The sequence below is a fragment of the Fistularia commersonii genome, chromosome 20 (assembly GCF_037954325.1).
Source record: "Fistularia commersonii isolate RoL2024-O1a breed Wild chromosome 20, RoL_Fcom_v1.0, whole genome shotgun sequence".
Lineage (NCBI taxonomy): Eukaryota > Metazoa > Chordata > Actinopteri > Syngnathiformes > Fistulariidae > Fistularia > Fistularia commersonii.
The window spans coordinates 8,464,753-8,489,575 of record NC_141303.1 but is presented as its reverse complement, the minus strand read 5'-3'; the positions used below and the strand labels follow the sequence as shown (position 1 = coordinate 8,489,575).

General features: G+C 38.6%; 1 protein-coding gene across 3 annotated transcripts in view; it reads left to right on the top strand.

Annotated features, from left to right (window-relative positions):
- Positions 1-24,823, top strand: part of stxbp5a (syntaxin binding protein 5a (tomosyn)) — an 87,668-nt gene that overhangs the window by 5,608 nt on the left and 57,237 nt on the right. The window lies entirely within an intron of this gene.

Genomic DNA, 24,823 nt, shown 5'->3' with positions numbered 1-24,823 from the left:
AACTCTTAGCTAAAAGCATTATTCATTGGTCATTTAAAATACTTGTAACTAATTGTTATATTTAGTTTGAATATCACGAACAAAAAAATGTATATGCAAAACCTTTGAATGAATGGTTTTTGTACATTTTTATACAGGTTAGCAAAATAACACAGCACCCAAAGGAATTTATAATTAAAAAATAACATTTCTGAAATGAAAAGAATAATTCTTTTTTTTCAAATGAGTAACATTAGTCATTATTTTGCAAATCACAGAAAATGACCTGAATGAAAACTACAAATATTTGAGGTCGCAATAAAAATGTTGAATGAAACCTTCAACAATCCACTCACATGTCGGATTTTTCCGTGAACTTTTTTTTTGAGCTGAAGGGTTTTATGGTCTTCCCCTGTCCGCATCCTGTTATTCTGCTTTCAGTCTACACCAAGACTTTTTCTTACCTCTTAGAGACTCTGCTCTTTTTCTTGCATCTGTATTCTGTCATGATAGATCATGAAAGCTTTCTATTTTTGGACTGGATTATATTTAGTTTTGGTATAGTGGTTTTGTAAAACATTAGTGCTATTTTGTGATATGTTGATATCATGTGGGTGGAATTACAAAATCTTTTTTTTTTTTTCCAGGTAACATTATCATTTAGTGAAGGGATAAGAGACATTGAACTACAAATTTAAAACACTTTGTTTACTTTGCATTAGCTAATTGTTGTTGGCATTTGTTTGTAAATCTTCTGTGTGTTTTCCGGGGGTCGCCAGATGAATGTGTGTCTTAGTGTTGACTTAACTCTCTGGAGACATGCCTCTTTACTGCTGGTGGCTAGAAAAGATGGCAGCACTATAACTCATAGACTCCCTGCGAGCCACCAAGATGCAGATCGATAGATCAAATTGACACTCTGTGCTTCACCAGATTATCTCATTGGCAGGCGTAGGACATCATGGGACTCACACATACAAATTGGGGCAGATACACACTTGCACGCAGATTTGTTATTTCAGGAGGTATATGACAAAGGTGACAGACACGCAAGAATAATGTGAGCCTGCTTTGATATATGTGAGTGAGCACACACATGCAAATACTGTCTGTTTACTGACATATACAGAGGGGAATAAAGTTAGCATATACAGGCAAACACCAGTGTGCATGTTTGCAGAGACTTTGTTCACTCACTCACAAACGCAATGTAATTATTGTGGTTGTTGATTGCCGCAGAGCTTTTCTTTGTAGCATAGACTGACTTTTACCTTTCTTGGACATTGATCGTGTGATTCTCGGGGTAACTCTGGTACACTAAATGGCACAAATTCTGGGATTTGATTGAAACTATTACAACCTATATTAACCAATAGCTCAGCATCAAATTATTTAAAATACATTTTAAACTCAACTCTTGTTTCTGAACCTATTACCGGTATTTGTTTGTCTGTTCCTCATTTGATTTGTGCAATCTCTATCATTTCTGCCTTCTTTCCATTGGTATTGTTTTTAACGATGCCACTACATTTGTGACCAGGCATGAATATAGCTAATACTGGAAGGGAAGTTCAGTTTTGTAGCTTGCCATCAGTGACCCATACTGTGTATGGGTGAACTCCCTTATCCTGTATACTGTTTGGTGATAACTGAAATCATCAGGTGAAGAAACACATCCCTGTTTTCACAAGTGTCATCAAACAATATAGATTTGTTGGATATAGAGTAGGAGAGAGGAGGAATGCTGAAGCCAAGGCAGATGGGCAGTGAGCTGGCCACCCACTGCTGGCCCACCAACTGGAGGTTATTGTGGTTGAGGGCCGAAACACCCAGTGAAGGCTGTACACCACCTGATGACATCTGCTCTTGGCCAAAGGCTACAGCTACCTGCTAATGTAGCTGATGAAGGTGCCCACAGGTGTATTTACCAAAACAGATCATCAGTACCATGTCTGTGATATGCATTCTTTTTTTTTTTTTAAGAATGCATCGGGAGTCGTCGTGAGAAATGCAATTTCGGTCCTCTCCATGTGTACACATATGAAGTATTGACACCAAAGTTGACCTTGACTTTAACTTTATTCTATTTTCAGTGAATTAAAAGCAACAATGACTGTTGCCAATCCTAATAAAAGCCATCATACCATGGTAGGGTTAGAGCACTGATTTCACTCATTGTCATTTCAAGACTGCAGACAACTAAATTTGCAGTAAAGGTGGTGCTGTAAGCAAACCAGGCTTTCATTTTAGCAATGAAAAAAAGTTGTGTTGTCTCAAAAAAGGCCTAACAATACATATACATAAACCATAAATGAATAGATAAATAAATAAATAAAAGTAAATCGAATCAGTTCGTGACAATAAAGTTGGAAGACCTTAAGTGGATAGGGAATGCATTTTTAAAAATTAATAAAGAAATAAACTCAATACATATGTTTAGATTCAATACAGTGATGCTGTACTTTTTTCTTGTTTAATAAAAGGCTATCCATGTTCACATTTTTTTTGAGATAATATGGAAAACTATTACTGAGTCAGCCCCGCATCCATCAATTGTTTAGCTCGCTGTTGCGTGTGGGGTAGGAGAGGGGAGAGCAATCACAAAATCAGGAGGGTTTAGTAAGTGATCCAGGCTGACCCCCTTTTACATGTTGGAATAAGGATTGCAGAGAAGACAGATAACAGAACAGTTTGAAATTAATTTACCCGATCGCATCTCAGGATGGACCAAAGTGAATGTGTACTTGAATTTGTCTGCTTACGTCTAGCAGATGATATTTTAAAATGTTTAAAAGAGCTGTAGAGATATTGCAGTCAGATCAGTCAGATGCATATCTTTTTATGTTTAGCGGAACTAAAAGCCTACATCTCTGGATTCAAGCAGAGTCGTAAAGTTCTTTCAATCATACCCTTGTGCGAGAGGTTTCATTTTTTTTATGTGCTCAAAAAACTGTTCTGTCTTCTGTTCTTTTTTGGTACTGCAACAATGTAATTGCGTCATATCTCTGTCCAATATCCTGACAGTATGTCCTACTTAAGTCCTTTAGCTTTGACATGCATACTCTCAGTTTAGGAAGATTAAAGTTTTTCTGCCATGTTGCTTCTCTTCAATATTTTAATGCACCTTTAAGTCCAGCTTTTAAGCATCTTGCTTCCTCTTTCTAATCTCTAGTAGTCTCGTCTGGCCCGAAATGACAGATGCATGTTTTTGTTATGACTTTTGACTCTGAAGGGAAACTGTGCTGTTCTTGTTCACCTAATGGGGCTATTTTTAGTCTCACACACAAAGATGGACACGTACAGTGAGTGTGGTAACTAAAGAAGAAAGGAGACTATAAATTATTTCTGTTCTTTAGAAAGTATTTTTAGACTTAAAGGTAGAGAATGATCGGGCACAGGTTTGTACACATACACTCTACAGAGGGTGTACTTACACTACTGCTTGAATTTGTACTGTCAGTAGATAGATGAAGCTACATTGTTTTGACCAGGCAAATTGCATACTGTTTGCTGCTGAGGGACTGCTTGTCATAATGTTTTGATAACTTAATTAGGATTCCCTCATCCCTCTGAGGATGAAATAACTAGAACCACTTTCAAACCTATCATGATGCTGATCTTTATACCATCCTTAAATCATACCAGGGTATTCAAAAGTAAAAAAAGAGAAGAAAAAAAACAAACAAAAAAAACTGTGGAATGATAGGGTTGTGTTAGAAATCATTGTAGCAGTTATACAACTACAACTCCCTTCTTGCCGATGCCCCAACGGTGACCTCAGGCCACTGGAGCTTATTCAGAAAGTGGCAGCCCACCCGGTGTTCAACCGTCCCAAAATCTCCCACACAAGTCCCCTTCTTATGTTCCTTCACTGGCTCCCAGTCGCCGCCGCATCAAGTTCTAGTCCCTGGTGCTTGCCTACCGAGCAGTGAATGGAACAGCTCCGTCTTATCTCCAGGTTATGGTCAAGCCACATGTCCCTAACTGTCCCCTCCGATCTGCCACCTCTGGGCTACTGTTCACCCCATCACTTAGAGCCACTGGCTGCCGTTCAAACTGGTCTCAGCTCCTCAATGGTGGAACGAACTCCCGAATAAGGTCGGAACAGCCATCTACCCATCTTTTGCCATGAGCTGAAACATACCTCTTTACCAAGCACTACCCGACAACTCGCATTTAGCCCCCCCCCCAAAAAATCCCAAAAACAAACAAAAAAACAAAAACAAAAAACAGATGAACGATGACTTGAATGAATGTATGTACATGGTTCTGAGATGGCTATTTGGTTGAGTGGTCACTTCTGACTTCTGACCACTGGTACTTCAGATCTTCGGTGACTGAATTGCATTTCTTGTAAGTCGCTTTGGATAAAAGCGTCTGCCAAATGACTGTAATGTAAAAAAATGTGATACTTCAGTATTGAGTGCAAATATGAGTTCACATTGCACTTAAGTATAAAAAAAAATGAAAATAAAACACCTTTCGACAAAATTCATAAAATGGGCTTATATGTTGACTTGCAGCAGATTTTTTCTTTCTGGTGCCAGTCTGGAGTAAGAGATAGCCCAGATGCTGAATCATTCTCTGCTATGTGCAGGTAGCTTGTCTGGATGGCTAGTTTGGTTAATATGGAATTTTCAGTGCCAGGAAATCTGCGGCACTTTCAGATGGTTGGACTTTGTTTTCTATGTGTCTTATATGGAGCAGGGGTCTGCGATTACACTCAGGTTAAATGTGGATCACTACACTGGTTAACTGTTAATGATAGAGGTAAAACCCAGTACTTACTTAGTTTTTGTTTGTATTTGGTTTTTGTCTGTCATTGTACAGCCCCCTATTCGCCTTGCACTTCAATCAGTTGCGTGTTTTATTAGCACAGATTATGAAATTGTGCAGAAATGTAGTAAGTTATAGCTCCCAAGCTCTACAGGAAAATGAGCATGGCAGTTTCAATCTTGCTTTGAAAGTTGATTCATTTTTTTTCCCCCATTTTTTAAATAGATTGGCAAATGTAATCAATGGAAGCCCAGGTAATCAAATGCCACATCCATCAGAATTCATCAAATACACTTTCCATTCCAACATAAATATGCGGCTCATGATTTTCACATTATAAAATTATATTAAGAAAAACTGACACAATTTTCTAATCATGTAGCAGTAACTACATTACTGACAAAGATACTGTGTGGTACAGCAACATTGATTCGGAGCTTGGAAATTTGCTATCTAAATGTAGTTGAAGCTTTGTGATTTAGCTAAAAAATATTTGGTAACATTTGTTTACTTTGATTTTTGCATTACTGACCAGGCTTACAATATTGCCGTGAGGGTCGATCCCATTAAGAACTCGTGCAATTACATCAGCATCACATGTCCACTGTTCCCCTTTTTTTTTTTTTTTTTCGGAGACCTGCATGATAAAGAAAATAAGTCAAATTCTTTGGTGTAAGTAACAAAAGGATTATCTTATGTGTAAACTGGAGTTTTCAAAAAATGGGAGGGGGGTTGTAGAACTGATGTTAAGATTATTTGTGATTTGAACTGCAACTTATCTTGGAAATCAAATTTGTGGAAACATTTTCTGTACTCTTATGTCTTGCAGATGTGAAATAGGCTGTTAGTGGCTTATGATTTATGACAACTGCTTTCTCAGCATCGATGTCCACTTATGTGGACGAAATACCCTCTGCATTGATTTGTTCTTATAATAGTTTAGTTCAATATGCTCTATGCTGTAACAGGACTCTCATGTCGAAAGGATCTGAGCACTGTCTAGTCCCCTCACCGCAAAAGTCCTTTATCATCAAGGGTCAAGTTTCCTAATAGACATGTCTGTATACTCTGGACTTGTGTTGCAAAGCATTTATTAGAACTGTTGGCCGATTATTGATTTCAAATTGTGGTTGATTTGTAAGTATGAGGGTTCCATTATCAACCGATTGTCTTCATATCCCTTAAGATTAAATGTTAGTGTTCCATGTCAAAACACACTAACAGTGATTTATTCTTCAGAACTATATGTAAACTTCTATCTATAGATAAGGCTATATGGCCTAGACATCGTTAATTGTTTCTGTACTTTCAAATTGCCCTAAGCGTGTGCACACCGGTTTGGTCTTTGTAATAACATTAATATACCTATACCTAAGCCGTACTGTAAATTTAGTGTCAACGTAAAATGTCATCATCACCCTGCATCTCACCATACATCTGCAGAGATTAGGCTGCATGAGATCCATTTCATTACATTTTTGTGGTTGAATGAGAATGTGATGTCTTTCAATTACCTTCAGTTTTTGCTGTGTGTGTTCAGGGTTTGTTGAGAGGGGACATCTGTTCCATAAATACATGTTCATCCGCAGGTTTGAAAATGGATGCTATCTTCTCTCCTGCTGAGGGAGGATAGATCAAGAGGAAAACATTACATGATGACAAATCAAAGCATTTTTATATGCCGTGATCTAATTTATTCTCTATACTAGAATCCCATTTATGCAACTTATGGGCTTGAAACAAACACATTTGGATTCTTGTTTTTGCAAAACACTTATGTCTCATGCTGAAACGAAGTGGTTTTGTTTGACATTGCTGTTAAGGTGTGAAGGTGCAGCAGAGTTGAATCCAACTCATGTTGTCAGGTCAGCATGGTCTCTGTGGTGCGTGCAAAGGAACTGGCATACAAAATGCTGTGAAGCACAAAGATTTTTTTTCCCCCCACTTTACTTCCTGTCCTTCATGGTCGACCTTTCAGGTCTTCATTAGGCCACACTGTTAGAATAACTGAAATATTCCTTGCTCTTTCTATATATACTGTATATATATTCGCTTGCTACCAGTTTCTTTCACAGAATGGTGCTTTTTCATATTTTCTCATCCTTGTCACTTTTCCTTATATTGTTGCTTTTTGATTGTATGCCTTTTAAAGGGGATTTCATACAGTTTTTGTAGACTTCCAGTTCATAGTCAGAGGCACATTATTTCTTTGCAGCTGCTCATTTTCTTATACATGGTCATAGTACACAGTGCTCTCCATATTTTACTGCTTTAGAATATAGATGTTTTTTTCTAACCAAAAATCGAATTCGGAAGGTAATTGCATTGGGTTGCGAATGATGTATTTGAGTGTATGTATGTATCACATAGGACATAGTATGCATTTACAAAATGAAAATGCAATTGGGATTCTAGTAAAACATGCAGTTTGTTTGCCTGATTCAATATTTGGCCCACTATCAAGTTAATAAACTTTAATATCGAAGAAGTTACAGTATATTCAATAAATGTGATCTTTAGCCCTGAAAATAAAACCACAAAGACAGAGCTTAAACTGTGTTATATTTGGCAGTTCATCATTTTGATGTGTAATATCTGTTTGCCTTTTACCAGTGGAAAAAAGTAGAGTTCTTACTTAGTCAAGTAGAAGTCAACTTATTTTATCAGCCTTACCTCTGTATAGTCAACTGCCCAACTATGCAAGTGTAACCATGTAAATTTAATTTATTACTTCTTATTTATGAATATGATGTCTCCAGGCTGTTTCACCCAATGAGAGCAACAAGATTAGCTGCCTGTGGACAAAACAGTTGACGTGGTATTGATCGTAGAGAATTTGAATGCCACATGTATGCATGTGGATTGGCTCCCCTTTCAAATTCTATAATTCCAGTCTTGATTTGTCTTAAAGACCAGCCATTAGTTTTTATATAATAAAGAATGGGGTAAGTGTCAATGGTTCCCTTCATTGTCATTAACTTGTACATGCTAATACAATATCTATGCTTTTTCTTTTTTTTTTTTACATAATCTTCATCAATTTGTTATTGTATAACTAGTTAGTGAAAGGATTAATTACCCTGTGCCTTTGCACCATTACTTAGGAACTGAACCAGTCTCTGTGCTCATTATAATATTGTTGTTTTTTTTTCCTCCAGTCTCATTATTTTTTATGCTCCTCAATTGTTTTTAAAGTCTCTTCCGTACAGTGAAGTCAAGTTGTTTAGGATATTATTTTAAGTTGTATTATTTATCAGATTACAGATAATTTAGGAGAGAGCGTGACAAATGTCTAGTTTTCCAACTGTGGGCGCCCAATGGCTACCAGCCTTGTAGGGGTGGCTATGACCTTCACAAAGCCGCAAGACTGTCAGTCTGACTGATATTCAGTGGATACTTTCAGACACAGGGTTAAGAAGATAGAGCATTCCCAAATCTATGAGGTCTTTAGATATATCCTTTGACAGTATTTGTATGTCCTGGAGTAAGTATGTGCCACATTGATCAGTGATCTTTGCACTATTATTTCACGTTTTTGACAAACAAGTAGGCCATTGTTTACAGGTGAACAGTAAACGTTGTTCAACAATTGTTAGTCATGATGTTGTATTACACAACTTGAGTCTGACTGCTTTCATTTCATGCTGTTTTACCTTCTTTGCTAAAGGGTAATTTTGTATATTCTACTTACTCATCTACACATCAGGTTGGAGAAAATTAGTTTCACCGTCAGCTGTTGTTACAAACCTAGACAGCCCACATGGCCATGTGGGTAATGGTGCTTTCAGGCGTATTAAAGAGTTATGAAATATTTTACTTGTTACTGTGCTCTAGTTAAACACCCCAAGCAAAGATTAGGGCTGCCATACTTAGTAAACATACTACTTACTGCTGTATCATGATGATGAGCATTTTTCTTTTTCATTTCCATATTCCAGCTAAAAACTTAAAAAAATTAATTTTTCAGCAGAAAATGTGTTGACTTTAGAGTGTGCAAACAAAAAATAGAATTATAATTGAGACCATTTTATATTGTGAAGCATCCATCTTGATGCCCCTATGCTACTATATGTTGACATGGGGAATTAGCATTGAAGTGACTGACTACATTCAGTGAGAGCCAGTGTTTTTGGGACATTGTTGGCAATCATGTCACATAAAGTTAATGGCTGTAACTTTGTCTAATTGAATTGAAAAATACCAGGGACCAATCTTTTATATTGTGGGACTTTGTCTGGTATATTTGCAAGCAAAAAGAGGCATGGGCCAAATTTTAAATGGTTCTATTGAATTGATATGTGGATTTTTAATGGGGGAATAGACTTCCAGGTATAGCAGTATTGGATAATTCAGGGTACCATACTTAAGTCAGGGTTATGCATTTTTTGAGATCATGTTGATAGTTCAACTAGGCGCAATATCAATTTAGGGTTCTATTTTCATACATAAGATGCATGGCATTATAAGGCACATGATAAAACATATGGTATATAAAGCGAAACAAATCAGTCAGTTTAGTTAAACTTTATTCATCCCGCTTTGTTCCCTCAGAAACTCTGTTTGGTCTTCTTTTCTTAGCGCAGTTTATCTGCTTGCTTCCTCCACTTCTGTACCATTGATTCATTAATGTTGAATTCTTTCGCAGCTGCTCTATTCCCATGATCTACTGTGTGACTGATAGCCTTGAGTTTGCATTCCGCTTCATAAGCATGTCTCTTAGCAGTTGCCATTTTTTGGGATCCTAATACACACAAATGTACAGTAATATCATATTACGTAATGTAATATTATATCAGTACGTACTGGTATTATAAAAAAGTGACAGAGTTAAGTGTGCTATGCACTGTATTCTGATTGGTTTATCGTTGCCAGTGACAGTGGACACCTGAAGTTAGTGTGAGGGTGGAACAATGTTGTATTACAGCACTACATAATTAATTTTAATACAACGTCCCTGTGTCAGGTGGGAATGGTCCGATAATCAATCAAGCGGAGTGGCTTCTTCACTTACCAAAGTCGCACTAAAACATTTTGACAGATTTCTGAGTGCGGTGTGCCACATAACATTGGTTCAAGGTCAGTAAGCTCAACAAGAATTCATACATAAGGCGCACCAGAATATGAAAATGTAAGGATTTTAAGTGCACCTTAAAGTGCTTAAAATGTTGTACATGCTTTCCCTTTTCAATTTTTAACAGACAAACAGGATTTTTTGTAGGGTCGCAACAAAAAATATTATGTAAAGATCACATACATTTCTAAACCAATTCAAGTTAATATTTCTTACTATTATTACTAGTTGGTTCTTTGAACAGACAATTGGTACAATGAATTGTGCCATTATGCGAACTGGCTATTACATTCCTTGACAAAAAAAACGGAAATCAAATATTTACATGGAATCATGTATATTATAAAGTAATATAAGAGAATTTTGGATCAACCTAAAGTGCAATTGAACCTATTCTATGAATAGGCAAGAAGTCATGTTTTCAAATGAAAAAAATAAAAAAAATAGTCCCACCTCTGCTACTGAGGACAAGGAAGTGATTTTCGATGCAAAGTTGTCAAGGAACTTTTTTTTTCATGAAAAAAAATATTCAGGTTTTACTTTATGTCATCGCTGTTTTTCTGTTCGTGCTTTGTATTGAAGCCACATATTATGACTTTTTGTGTAAATATTATCCTCCCATTTGTGACTCTGACAGCCCTTCTGACAGCCAATGGTGTTTCTGGATTTCACCTGCAACTGCTTAAGAAAGCTGTAACTATCCACTTACTGAATTAAGTCTCACTGCTGCCCAAAGAGAAAGCATTTTGTACTGAATGTTGCCTGAGAATTGCCAATACCTTAGACACACTATTCAACTGAGGCAGTCTGCTTAAGACTTGGTACTGGCTTCCCCTGTCAATAAAGGCTATGCAAATCTTGCTGTGTGCCTTCCTCTCCCCTAATGGTGGCTGCAAAGATATTTAGCCCCCATGTTGTTTCACTGTAGCCTGCCCTTTAGTATGCTGTCATGCTGAGCGCCTGAAGGGAGATGCACATGTGCTGTATGATGTGATGAGTGAGGTTTTAAATGTCCTGCCACATGTTTGTCATGCCCACAGCCCGACTCTTTTAGCCTGTTGATATGTGTGATATATGTTAAAATGCTGAGAGTCTGTTTATTTGCTGTTTGTGGAGCACAACTGACTTTATGGCTGTTGGTGCTTTTCTGTCGGACTGACTCATAATTTGGATAATGTTGCAATGGAGCAAAGGGGTGGGCATTCAAGGTGGGCAAGTGGAGGACGGGGAAATGTTGAAAGTGACATCACAGGGCTTGAGGAGACATCGACAAAGGAGGGGTCTGTGACAAGTCATGGGCATCTTCGTTCAAAGAGAAAGTGTTTGATGGGAAATGTTTGATGTTTGAGCTGGCAGGCTCAGCAGTATGGAGGAATGTGTCTGTGTTTTAGAAATCTATACATATATTTTAAAACCTCCGAAATATCATCAAATTGCAAAGACAAACACTTAAGAATGTGCAGATATGGCCTTGGTTTGTCATTAAATGCGGCACAGCCACAATCCCTGACGCTTTCACAGCATGGGACGCAACAAGATTATTGGAGGGGTACAATCACTGCATACTTAGAAAGTTGCATCTAAGTTTAGAAAAGTGAAGGGGAGGAAGAGAAATTAGCTGGAAAAAAAGTGTGCTGTGGGTGTTTCTGCATATGGAGTAGAGCCAGGACTTGCAGTCATTCAGCTCTGTGACTCATAGGCCTGGTTTTGTGTAGGTGCAGTTTATAAAGATTGCTAAGGCAACAATTAACTCCAGACCTAATTGTAATAGAACCACCGAACTATGATCATGAGATGTCGCTTACCTGGAGTCAAACACTTACCCCTATAATGTATATCCTTTCTTTAAGAATTTTGCTATTTTGTTTAATAACAGAGACCGCCTTGTTGGAACTAATTTGTTTGATAAGCCAGAAGCCCCTGCCGTCTCTCAGACACCCGCAGAAGTAATTTATGATGAACAGGCTAAGCAAGGCGTGTCAGGGAATGTGCCACAAGGCCCCCATTAAGCCTTGATTGGGGTCTATTGGACTCTCAACTGCATGGTAGTGTGCATGCTTCATATTAGATGCAGGTATTGGAGTTGATGGCACAATGAGAGAACAACTAGGAGTATGTTAGCCTCCCCAAGAACACCTTCACACCTGAAAATGTTAGCACCCAGAGAGATAGCACTCTAGAAACGCTTTCACCAAAATGTATATCACGCACCATAAATTAGTAATTCACCATATCCAACTGGGAGGCCTGACTGTATGGTCAGTAAGAGTAGTGGTATTACACTACATTTGATAGCAGTCTTTGTTATCAGTTCCAGGTGTACCGATCAGCAGCTGGCCCTGGTGCTCATTTTTAGAAACTGTTGCTGCAGTATCATGAATTTTTAATGGCTAAAGCCATTGCAACAAACTGTGTTCTCTCTCTCTCTTTCCCTTTTCCATGTGTGTCTGTGTTTTTTTTCTTATAAGTATGGTTGACTTATATGTATATGGGTTGAAAATAATTAAGCAAATGTGGCAAAGAGTGAGTGCCAGTATTTGGAAGAAAATTGGTCAGTTATGTGTGTTCTTGTATGTTTGCAAAAATGTTCCGGTCACCACAATGTGTGGACATGCATGAGTGTCTTTCCATTTCCACTTTGTTTGCTAAAAGTGATAAGACACTGATTACATGTGGCAACTCTGGCCGGAGACACACTCCCCTGAATCATTGTAGATAGATCAGTTGGGCTCATATTATTTGGGAATGTTTCCGTGGCCCAATAGTATTTCAGTCAAATTAAATTGATGGTTTGCCACAGAAAGTGACTTGCCCAAAATAGATGTTGAAAATAAACCACACTTTGTATTCACATGTCTGCCCAGGATTTAAAAGATTTATAATTTTCACTTTGTATGCTTTTGTGTTAGACTTGTGTTTTCCGACGTGGCTCTTTCATCAAACTTAGACCAAATTCAAATACTTTCTTAAACAGTTTTGGACTACTTTGTCCAAATTGTCACAATGGAAATGTCTACAGTGTCACAGGAGTTGGTTATTTTTAGGGCTGCTAAATTCTGGAAATACAGAAAAGAGGTGTAGCCACTAAATATTAGTCCACTTAAATACTCTTACTTTTTAGTCATGTGTTTCCAGTTTGAGATACCAGCAGTACATGAAAGTTTATCTTGCATATGTACATCCAAAAGAGATCAGGCAAGGTGCAGATAGAGATACAATGGTAGAGATTGTACAAACGAGAGAGTTGAAGGGATGACTGAGAGGATAAGCAATGGAGAAACCAAGAGTCTTCATTTTTGCTTCTATTCTGCTCTTTTCTTTGGCTTCTGTAGCTCAGAGGTACTTTGCTTGAAATAAAGTGATGAAACAGAATTCATAATGCCCCATGCTCCTGTTCACTGCATGGTACTTTTGGACAAACATACATTAATGCACACACACAAAAGTATAGGCAGGGACAATCCTCTTGACTTATGTAACATTCTTTGTTTCGCCATGCAGTGATTCCAAACCCTTTTCCTGAAGGCTTGAATATTGGCGTCTGAAGTGATTATGTTGGTCTGTCTCTCTTCCACATTCTCTTAACTAATCCCTGCTGCAGCAGAAATAAATCAGCACAAAAACACACATTACAGTCTTTTTTTATATTGCACAGATGGACATATGAGTCATCAGGATGCTGGCGATTAATTAGGTGTGTTTGTCTGCATGGATTTTTATTTATTTATTTATTTTATAATTCTTTATTTTTGGCAGAATATAATTTCCTGATGACAGAAATTACTTAATCCAATCTAATGTATAATTATTCCATCCACCTCCAATCTGTGCTTCTGTCATCAGTAATATCCAGAATTACATTTTAATGGTCTGTAATGCTTGTTCATCGACTGGCATTGTTACTCCCTTGAGGCAATTTTTACCTGGAAGCAATGGATGATACAATAATTTTGGTCGACCATAACTTTGTAAATGTAATATATTTTTCAAAGGTTCAAAGGATGACTAGTGCTGTAGCCTATTGATGGAAAAATCTGAAAGGTTATTACCTGCTTTTTTTATGACATGCTTAATTTGCCTTTTTGACTGAAATCTACCGAGACTCCCTGGAAATATTTAGAGTGCAGCTGTTAATCAGTATAAGGGACTGAAACGTTGATGAAGGACATCTTTCCCACTGATTTGTCTAGCTGTTGCTGTCAAAGTGCAGGCATGTGTGTAGAGAGAGAAAAAGACAGAAAAATGCAGATTTGACGGTACATCTTTGCATATGTTTGTTGGGATATCTGCCCCACACTTTTACATTAATCTATGAGCAAAGGACAGAACACTTATTAATACTTCATTTGCGGCATGAGAGTTCTGGCAAGATGCCTGTACCAATGTGTTTTTGGCAAAGTGACAACCGTATAGTGTACCAGTGGTGTCTAATTAATGCTATACTAGACTGAACAGAATCCATGCCAGCAGGGAGTGCTGTAAACAGAACTTGGTCCATCAGTCTGAATACAGCTACTGCTTTAGATCTGTTATTTTGTCCAGTAGGTGTCAATTTTGTTTGTTTCAGAGTTTGACTCTTAGCCCAATTCTAAGTTCAGACATTGACACGCACCACTGTGGGTACATGCCCAATCTTTGTAATTATTTATCTGTTGTAGAGTTTAAGTATAATTAATAGATAGAGGTTGAGTCGGGGCTGAAGTTTCAGTTTCAATGGTCAAATAAGCTTACCCCTTTGAAGAACAAATGAAATGCCACTGAGGATAATTATTAAGGCCTGGATGTACCAGAAGATATTAATACTTTAAGTTCATGCATGTGATTTGGTCTGTAACTTATAATAAATGTTATGTTTGTGTCAACTGCGCTAATTTTGATAGTATTGCTATTTTTGGAGTACCCTCATTAGATGGGGCTATCAGCTGAAGGCCTTTTTTAAACAATGTTTGGTTTTAATTCCAAAAAAGACAGTTGACCAGCGAAACATTTGAACTATTTTACCAATAAAAGACCATAAAAAAGGGAGCATGGAACCATTTTTTGATTTTTAAGAAATATTTAGCTCATGGGACAAAATTACTCCTATAATGATGGTGAATTCCAAATATGCTGTACATTCACATTGTGTATTGTGTATTGAAATAAGTTAATTTAATTATTTCCTTTAGAATATTTGACAAATTCATATGCAATATTTAGGAATGTGTGGCTACTCTTTGAACTGGCTCATCCATGTCATCTTATCATGCCTCCTACAGCTCTACAAAATGGAGCCACAACCTAATTTAGTGTCAACTCCAGAAAAATAAAAGAATTGATGCCTTCGGTATTATTTATTTATTTATTTTTATTTATTTATTTTTTTTATACATGCTTCTTTGGATGGTTAGGACTCTAAGATCAGTTATATGAATTTGTTACAAATGAAAAAACAACATTGAAAGAAGTCAAAATGAGTCTATGGGGAGAGGAGGAGACCAAGTACTTGTTTATAATTTGTTACAATGAAAAATAGTCAGATTAGGTACTTTTAATGACCCTGCTTCTATTGACACAGACAACAATATTATAGAAGCAATGAAGTAATTTTTTTTTTCCTCACATTCAGAGAAAGGGGCCCATTACAACAATATAGGGTCTTATTGATGCCCAACTAAAAACAAAGTGTACGGTCCCACCAAGGTGATAACAGTGCAGTGCATGGATAGGCTGTTCAAATGTCTTTAGTGTGATTGCAATGCGAAGTCAAAAGAATCAGATTTTATATTTTTTGATGGTTCAACTGGCTAAATAATTCTGAGTAAGAATGATGACAAGTGACAGTTAAAACTAACTATACAAATCAAATTCAACCAGCCCAATTCTTTCAAAGATTTTTCAGAAGTGAGTTAATTACCTTTACATTCACCAATTTTATGCAGCCTCTATGCATGACATTCATGAACTCACAGCAGTGGTACCTCACTGGTACCTGTTCTACCTGAAACTGGTGCCTTGAGCTGCATTTGTTGGCTCGATATGAAACATAATAGAGGGCAACAGTGGCTAATCTGTTGTTGTCCTACCTTTGAAAAGATCTGTTTGATACTCGTGCCAGAGGGGACATGTGTGTGCATTGTGGAGCCAAGAAGGGTGGGAGGGACCAGGAGAATACAAACATTCTCACACGCACACGTTCACTGTATTTGATAAAAGCTACCTCATATGAATGATTTCATTGTCTTTAGAGCTTTTGAAGGAGAAAGTCACATACTCCAACAATATGAATATGTTAGAGGTCAGCTGTTGTCAATGATGTCACATTCCAATGAAACCGTCGTCTCCCGTCTTTATTTACATGCGCCAAAATTAACCCAAATAAATAGTTAATGGGGAACCATTTTAATTTTCTGAAGTTTAAAGTCCAATGTGGAGTTGTACTCACAACTTTATTACACTATGCATGCTGACACTTTAATTCTTGCTTTGAATCTATTCACAAACCAGTTTTCAACCACTTGCAACTTGAAGATATTGTTACTTCCTGTTCTGTTTAGTGCCACAGCCTGTTAGGATATGATTTAATATAGACTTGTGTAATCCTTTAACAACCTTTGCATTGCTATCACAACTGACTTTAGTTAATCTGCTGCCTTTCACTGTTATATAAAGGAGTATTCGACTGTTTAACAGCATGGTTTTTGCTGACACACACCTGCTGTGATGCAGGGGTGTCCCATGTCCAGTCAAAGATTTTCTAAATTTTATATGGAAAATTGACTATGTGTATTGACCATCCTCTGTCTTTAGTTTATCCAGCTACACCCTTTCTCTTTCCCTTGTCTCATCCATTTAGTTCTATCTTTTTGTATACATCTAATTTCCTTTCCTACACTATGCATACATTTGCAGAAGGGTATAGCCACAAGCCATTCTGCTGAGTCAGCATATGTTCCCCTATAGTTCATTCCTTTACTCCCTCCCATTTTCTGTCTATTCTACTCTGACTCTTTCTGTACTCCCAGCCTGCCTTCTTTATTACGCTTTAAATTCCTCTATCCAGTAAATTATAAAACCTCTTTTCTCACTTTTGTTCTTTCACTTGCCTTACCCCAAACCCAACCCCTCATTTCACCACCTTTTGAAATGTCTTTGCAGTATCTGTACGGTCACAGAGTTATCCAAGATTTGATGGCATCATAGTTTATTAACACCCTACTACTGGGCAGTACTGGCAATGTTCCAGGAATCAGCAAATCCACTCTATCCCTGTAGCACGGGGTGTGGGGGATGGGGCAGGGATTACACAATTTTTACTGTACATTATCTCTAAGGCCATCTTTATGCCACTGGCTTCAGCCTACATTAAAACATGGAAAATATACTACAATAGGGAAGAGAGCTGGGATTTCACTATAGACGATCACATTACCCTGCAGGTTTTAGCACTGTGTTTCACTGTAATCTTTAGTGGTCAATAAGAATGTAAAATTATTGTTATAATGTCTTGCATGAATGCAAATTGTAAAATAAAATCAGTATTTCGCAGTGACTCTTAGGGACAGATTTTTAAAAGGTTGTTCTAAGAAACATCAGTGACATAGTAATGAGGTCTTGATCAGTTTTTACTGGATGTCTAATAAAACCTATATTTTGGTTAGTGTTATCATGCTTTATGATAAACATTTCATTGTAAGATATTAACAAAGACTTTTTCTATTTTTATAGTCCATTTAAGAGTGCTTCTTAAAACAAATAAATAAAATGAAATAAATAAAAAATAAAAACAGACACACATATCTAGTGTTTTATATTAGAAGGCATAGCAATCACTTTATGAGGCTCACAATTTTTTTTTTTATAACATTGCTTAGCCTTTGCCTCATGTAATTGTTGCTTTACCAAGACATTGTTAGGCATGATTATAATCTGTTAACAATTCATAGTTAAATGTTGGTCACTCACTGCTATAATCAAAAACATAAAGATTACTCTCCAGGAAATTGGACCATAATGGGTGATGAATGTATGAGTGCTTACAGTGTGCATTGCAGTGCTTTCTGAGGTGAGAGTGTGGGAGCTGAGGCAACTACAAATGCTCAGTGGCCCCTTCACAGTTTAATTGTTTGTCTGTAGGATAAATCAAATGGCTCAAGGGAGAGTATTTATACAATGTCTGTGTTACTCAAATGAATCATCCCATTGTGTCTAGCAGTTGTCTGTGCCTGTGGAGAGGTTTTAGTTTTGCAAATCTGCTCCTGTTTCATTACAGTTGCAAAGCAATGCTATATATATATGTATATATATATATATGTGTGTGTGTGTGTGTGTGTGTGTGTGTGTGTCATTTTGTATTTATTTATGTATATATATATATATATATATATATATAAATTTATATTTATGTGTGTGTGTGTGTGTGTGTGACATTGTGTATCTATTTATCTATATATATTTATTTATATTTATGTGTGTGTGTGTGTATGTGTGTGCATACACACACACACATACATATATATATATATGGATGTATGTATGTATATATAATATACTAATAGGAGTACAGTTTACTATTTCATGGCTGTTGACACCTAAAAACCCTTCCCAAGGTGAAAGAAATGAATACAAAATAGCTCCAATCAGTCAAATGGGTCATTTTACAACTGCAACGGGTATTGTCTAATGCTCAGAGGTTGAATGCCAGTTTCTTGAGAGCATTTGGGCTTGCAGGGTAAAACACTATCTTGGTAGGATACCATATTCATTGTTCCTGTTGTTGCTAAGAGACAGCTGCAACCATTTTTAAAGCTCAAGTTACAATTTTTTCATGTGACACACAGATGTGCTATGAAGGAAAACAAACAAATAAACAATAAAAAGGTAAACTAAGCCTAAACCTTGCCATCAGGGACCATGGGTAGAGCCATATTTTGAATCAAGCAAACCCTATTTCAGCATTATAAATAGACATCCCATGTTGGCACAGATCATGCTTCTATCCAATTGCTAAAAAACACAAAATTGGAAAAAAAAAAGTTAACGTGGCCAATCATTTATCAGTCGTTATATGAAAGGCATTTGGAGCTTACAAAATGGATCTGAAAAAATGCTTATTAAAAATGCAATGAAAAGCTTATCAATTGACTGACTTAAGAAAGGAAGTAAGTGCCTAGTTATAGTGGAGTGCTGGCCCCGATGCATGGCTGCATCTCAGCCTGACGGGATGAATTTGCGGCTCTCTCAGCAACCTTTAAATTTGATGTAAACAGCTGCAAGCAACCTGAGAGAGGGAAAGGGATTGGTGACATGGGAATATTGAGGAAGGTTGAGGTCCAGGTGGGGCTGGTATATTATGTATGATTTGTAGGACGTCACCTGCAGATAAGAGCTGAGTAATATGTGGAAAAGAAGCTGAGCTGAGTGTTTTGATGAAAGGGTCTTTACTAGATGTTGCTCCCCTCAGCTTTTCTCAGCTGTAATGCCTTTGTTTATTGCTGTCAGGCAATTCTTATTCTATTCCTTTTTTAGATTTTTTTTCCTGCGTTTGGTTCTCTTCTGCTCCTTGTTTCCTGCCTCCCAGCATTCATCACCTCATTCCTGTCCCAAGTCTAGTGCAGCATAGGCTATTACCCTTGGCCCCGCCTACCTTCCTGGCAGGGTGATATATGAGTGGTTCGCTTTGACGTCACTTCAGGCCCCACTCAATGCTCCGAGGCTTGCTCTTTCTGGTGTTCTCTTTCAGCATCTTTCCCTGATTCCTTCTCTATTCTTCCATGAACTCCATTTCTCTCTTCTCTTTCTCTGTCTCCTTGTCTGTAATATTGCTGCTGTTTCACTATATTTTAACTTTCGTTTTTCATGTCCTGCCTCAAGTTAAATCACAATGTTGTCTCTGTTTTTTGTCTGCATCCTGGCTTGTGCATTTTTCCTCTGAAGCTTTCCTTTATTATGTAAAGCTGCATCCTTTTAGTGATTTTTTTTTTTTTTTTTTTTCTGCTGGTCCTACACACAGTCATACAAGGCGTGGCATGTTTGAGGTAAGTGCACAAGCAGAAAACCAACTTTTCTCTCGTGCGCAGACATCAGTTCTATTCAATTACAAATATCAAGATTAACTCTATTCTTGGGCTACATGATTTCATAAATCCCTCAGTCTGTTTCCTCCAGCACCTAGCCAATTCTCTTGATGACAACTGCGCTTTGCCAGACGCACAGTGACTCACCTTTATTTGTCAGGAAAAGTTGCCTGTGGCTTGACAAAAATAAATACTAGAGAAGGCATATGAAAGTGAATTATTAGTCCACTTTGGTTTGGTCTTGGGAAAATTTCATTGGACAAGACTTGAAGATGACCTACTTTCTCCTTTCGCTCGGTGTCCTCCGCTCTCTTTCTTTCTGCTTATTTTGCTTCTACTGCTGTCCACTTTTAGCATCAGTATGGAGTATTAGTTAGGGTGTAGAACAAAATTGAAACCTTGCTTTGTTAAAATGAAATCTGAAGAATGCTTGTCATACTGTGACACACCTCCTATTAAACTTGTAAAAATAATGGAAAACTGAATCTTGCATCCATTAGGGCAAGACGTTTTATTTCTCTTGTTTTAGGATTCAAGAACAGAGGAACAGAGGTATTTTTTCTGAGGAAATGATCATTTAGGTCTTTTCTTTAGTGGGGTTATGGAGAAATTGTGGTGTGGAAAGGAAGGATTGCAGAGATGAAGACACGTTCCAACTTTATTCCTTAAACACCAACACATAACTGACTGAACTTTTATGGACTACAATCCCCCTTGGCCAAAACCACAACCCCAGCCCCTAGTCCAGTGGGGTGAGAGGCCACACCCCCTAGTGTTGCCCCCCCCCAACACCCAGAAGAAACTTCTGAAAACATACTAGTCTCTCATGGGGGGCTTGACTAGCCTGCCATAACGACTGCCTTGTCCCTTGGTCGAAGCAGCAAGAGGCACCCGTAGCTGGACCTGTAGAGACACTTTGAAAAAACATTGACGGGAATTCTGGAAAGGGAGCACAACTTCAACTTGTGCTGGTGTCAGCCGATCCAGCGTGACTAACTCCCTATGCCCGCCCATATTCAGTACAAAACTTGTAGCGCCCATTTCAAGAACCCGGGAAAGCCCGTTGTATGGGGGTTGATGAGGCCAATGGTGAGTGTCCTGTCTCACAAACACAAAGCTGACCTGAGCTTTGCAAACACAAAAGACTGTGGACAACAGTGGTGGATGGGGCCTGGAACCTGAGAGCTGCTGAACATGAGAGGATCTACGACCGGATGGGGCAGTGGAGCAGATCCCTCTGGAAAAAATTCCCCTGGGACTCGCAGCGGCTGTCCAAGAAACAGCTCGACGACCAATGCGCCTTAACTTGCCTGTGAATCTTAGTGCGCTGGTATGCTACACATATAGCTGCCCACCCTTTGATGTCCTTATAGATGCCAGGCCAGACAAACTTTGAACACACCAACTTCACCAATGTAAGAGAGAGTGAACCGAGTCCAACACACAACAACGCCATGCCACTGGAACCACTGGGCGGCGGCAGTCGGGGGAGATGTCACAGAGAGGACAAGGCTACCTTCCTGCAGAACCACATCCTCCAGTTTAAGGCCAGTGCACATTGATCGCAGGCCGATGACATCTGGGTGGACTGGTCGGTAGCCATAGCCGAGAAGTCGCAGGCCGATGACAGGCCGATGACATCTGGGTGGACTGGTCGGTAGCCATAGCCGAGAAGTCCACCCTGATGTGTAGAGGGCACATGAGTACCAGTGACAAGCAATCAGCAGCAGGTTTGGACTTTCCAGCCACATCCTGAATGTCCTTTGTGAACTCTGAAATGGCTGCAAGGTGGGACTGCTGGTGGGCGGACCACGGCTCAGTTACTTTGGACACGGCAAAGGTCAGTGGCTTGTGATCTTCATAAGCTGTAAAGGAGTGGCCTACCAGCAGTAACCGGCAATGATATGTCACCAGACGCCAACAACTCCCGGTCTCCTGTGTTGCTCAACAACTCCTGTGTTGCTCACCTTCTTGAGTCACAAAGCCCCGTAAAGTGGCTGATGGAGGTGGGCAGTGGGAGGAAGGAGACGGTTGTAGAAGTTCACCATGTCCTGCAATGTCTTGACCGAGGCTGGGCGAGGAAAGTCCACTACTATTTTCACTTTCAAAGGCAATGGGACTTGCCTCGAGGCAAAATGTGATGATCCAAGAAGTCAATTAGCAGCACTCAGAACTGACACTTAACTGGGTTGACTATAAGGCCGTGTTCATCCAACTGACAGAAAACCTGTGTCAGGTGCTCCAGGTGCTCATCAGCCAACGGGCTGGCCATCAGTATGTTTTCAAAGTAGACCAACACAAAAGCAAGGTCACTCAGCACTGAGTCCATGAGCTTCTGGAAGGTTTGAGTGGCTCCATTCAAGCCGAAAGACATGCGCAGGAACTCAAAAAGCCCAAATGGAGTGATCAGCATGGTCTCTGGCATGTCCTCCGCACGTACAGGCACCTGGTGATAACCGCACACCAGGTCCTCCACATTGGAGAAGATGGTGGAGCCTGACAGCCATACAGAGAAGTCCTCAATGTAGGGGATGGGGTAGCCATCGCTCACAATGACATTGTTCAACCAGTGAAAGACGCTTTATAGACGCCATGACCCCTTGGCCTTGGGCACCATGTGGAGCGGGGAGGTCAACAGGCTGTTTGACCGCCTCACAATCCCCAGATGCTCCATGGTGGCAAACTCCCCTTTAGCTGTGGTTCGCCAAAGAGGAGTTCAAGGCACTGAGCCCACGCGAAACCAGGACGTCCCAGCGTGGGGATGAAATGTTCCACACTGTGTTTAGTAGAAACGGAAGAAAATGTGGGTGTTGTTAGCACCGGAAAATTTGCCAGCAAACGTTGGTACACATCCCTCGCTGCTAAAATATTAGCATGCGTTTGTAGTCCAACTCCCCCTGTCTCACATGAACAGGTGGCAAAAGTCGTCAATTAAACGTTTGTTCGCGACATCCACAAGTAGGCTGATGATGAGTTTCATGGACTGCAATCCCCCTCAATTTAAACCACGCCCCAGCCCCCAGTCCCGTGGCGTGAGAGGCCACGCCCCTTAGTGTCTGCTACAAAATCGTCAATCAATTTGATTGGACAAATGCGTACTACTTGTTTTGTTTTTCATTCCATAGAAACGTCATACAAAACTGCTGGTGAAAAAGAGTATGTAATAATTATGTGTGCATTAAAGGATCAATTCAAAGTATACAAATGCAATTAAATATGGCAATATAAAGGGATTCATTCCACTTTACCTGGCTTGGTGTAAGGATTTTTACAAGCTTGACTCTGTTCACAGTAGATACTGTGAAATGCCAATTTGCTTTTTCTCTGTAATATTCTGAAATATTTTTAAACCCTGATGGACTGTGTCAAAAGCTATTGATGCGGAAAAACAGCCCACATATATTTTCAAAAGACTGTCTTTCCCTCACTGCTGGCATGAAATCAAGGACAAACTGCCTACAGAAAAAAATATTTTATGGAAAATGCATTTTGACAGTTGTAAACAACTATTCAGGACTGGTGTATAAAGACACAATTGGAAATTCAATAACAGCCAGGTATGAAGACAATCAGACACTACATTCAAATTGAATGCAGAGAAAAGATTTAGTTGCTTTTGATGGTGAGAAGAAAATAGCTTATAATAAAATCTACACAATTACGTTCCCTGTTTTTCAACCATCTGTACCATAGCTCAGTGTTGAGAAATTTAAGGACACACTATTCTCTTGTCTCTTCCTGTCTTTTTATTGTGTGTTTGTATGTGTTCACTATATGTTGTTATTTGTTTTTTTTTGGCTTAGGGATTTAGAGCAAAGCAAAAGCAAAGTATCATGATCAAGGTCTCCCAATTGACCATTCTGATGTTCGTAAAGAAACATCTACGTTAATTTCAAGACTATTTTAGGCTGATAATGTGAATCTAGTTTTCACTGTCCTTGAAACCCACTTTCTGTCTACCAGCAGCTAAGCAAAGTGCTCCAATCTGTTCCTCTGCTCGCACATAATTTGCCTGCCATTTGGTTTTGGCCAGGTAACGTATAGTGGGAATTTTGCTGAGAGTGGCTTCCAAGTGTATCTGAAAATGAAACCAATGGGAGTTGTGAGATTGAACAAGAAACCCAAGGTTGCAGGCTATGAAATCAAAGCAATTTTGTAAAAAAAAAAACACTTTCTTATTTTGCTGAGGTGTGGGTAACTACAGAGTAGAGCAATAATTATATTTAGCTTCAATATATGCGATGCCCCCTGCATGCTTAAATAAGTGAACTATCAGCTCACCTGGTGAGGAAAGAACAGGACCAAATAAGTAAACTGAGAAATGAAACCATAAAAATCTTGATGTATTTGTGGCTTTTAGCTGTGGTGAAATAAACTGTTGGTGTGTGGGATTTATTGGAATACTTAAAATACATCAGAGTGATTGTACTGGATGCATCACTAGTTAATGCCTCACATGATTTCCCACAGATGGGATGATATTTCTACAATTTTTAGGTGCAAACTATTGCTGAGTATTGCAGATATTGTCATTTCAAACATGTAGTCATGGATCTTCGGCTTGACGGTGCCCCTCCCTCTCCCTGCCATTCTCTATATTTCTCTATGCTGCATGAAAAATACTCATAATATTTGAGATCAATCTGTATTGATATGTGAATGCTTGACAAACTGTTGCTGATTGCATGGATAAGACACCACTGGTATACAGTAATGATGAACTACAGTCATCCCCAGGGCTTTGGTCCTTATGTTGATTGAATGAATTTTAATAATGCTTCTTTGCAATTTCCTTCTTTCCTTCATTCTCTACCCAAACATATCTTCCAGCCTGTTTTTCTCTTTATCTTTATCACTATGGCTGATCTCTATTTGCATTCTGAACTCCTCTCTATTCAACAACATCATTGTTTTCCTCCCCACTCTGTTTTAATCAATTATC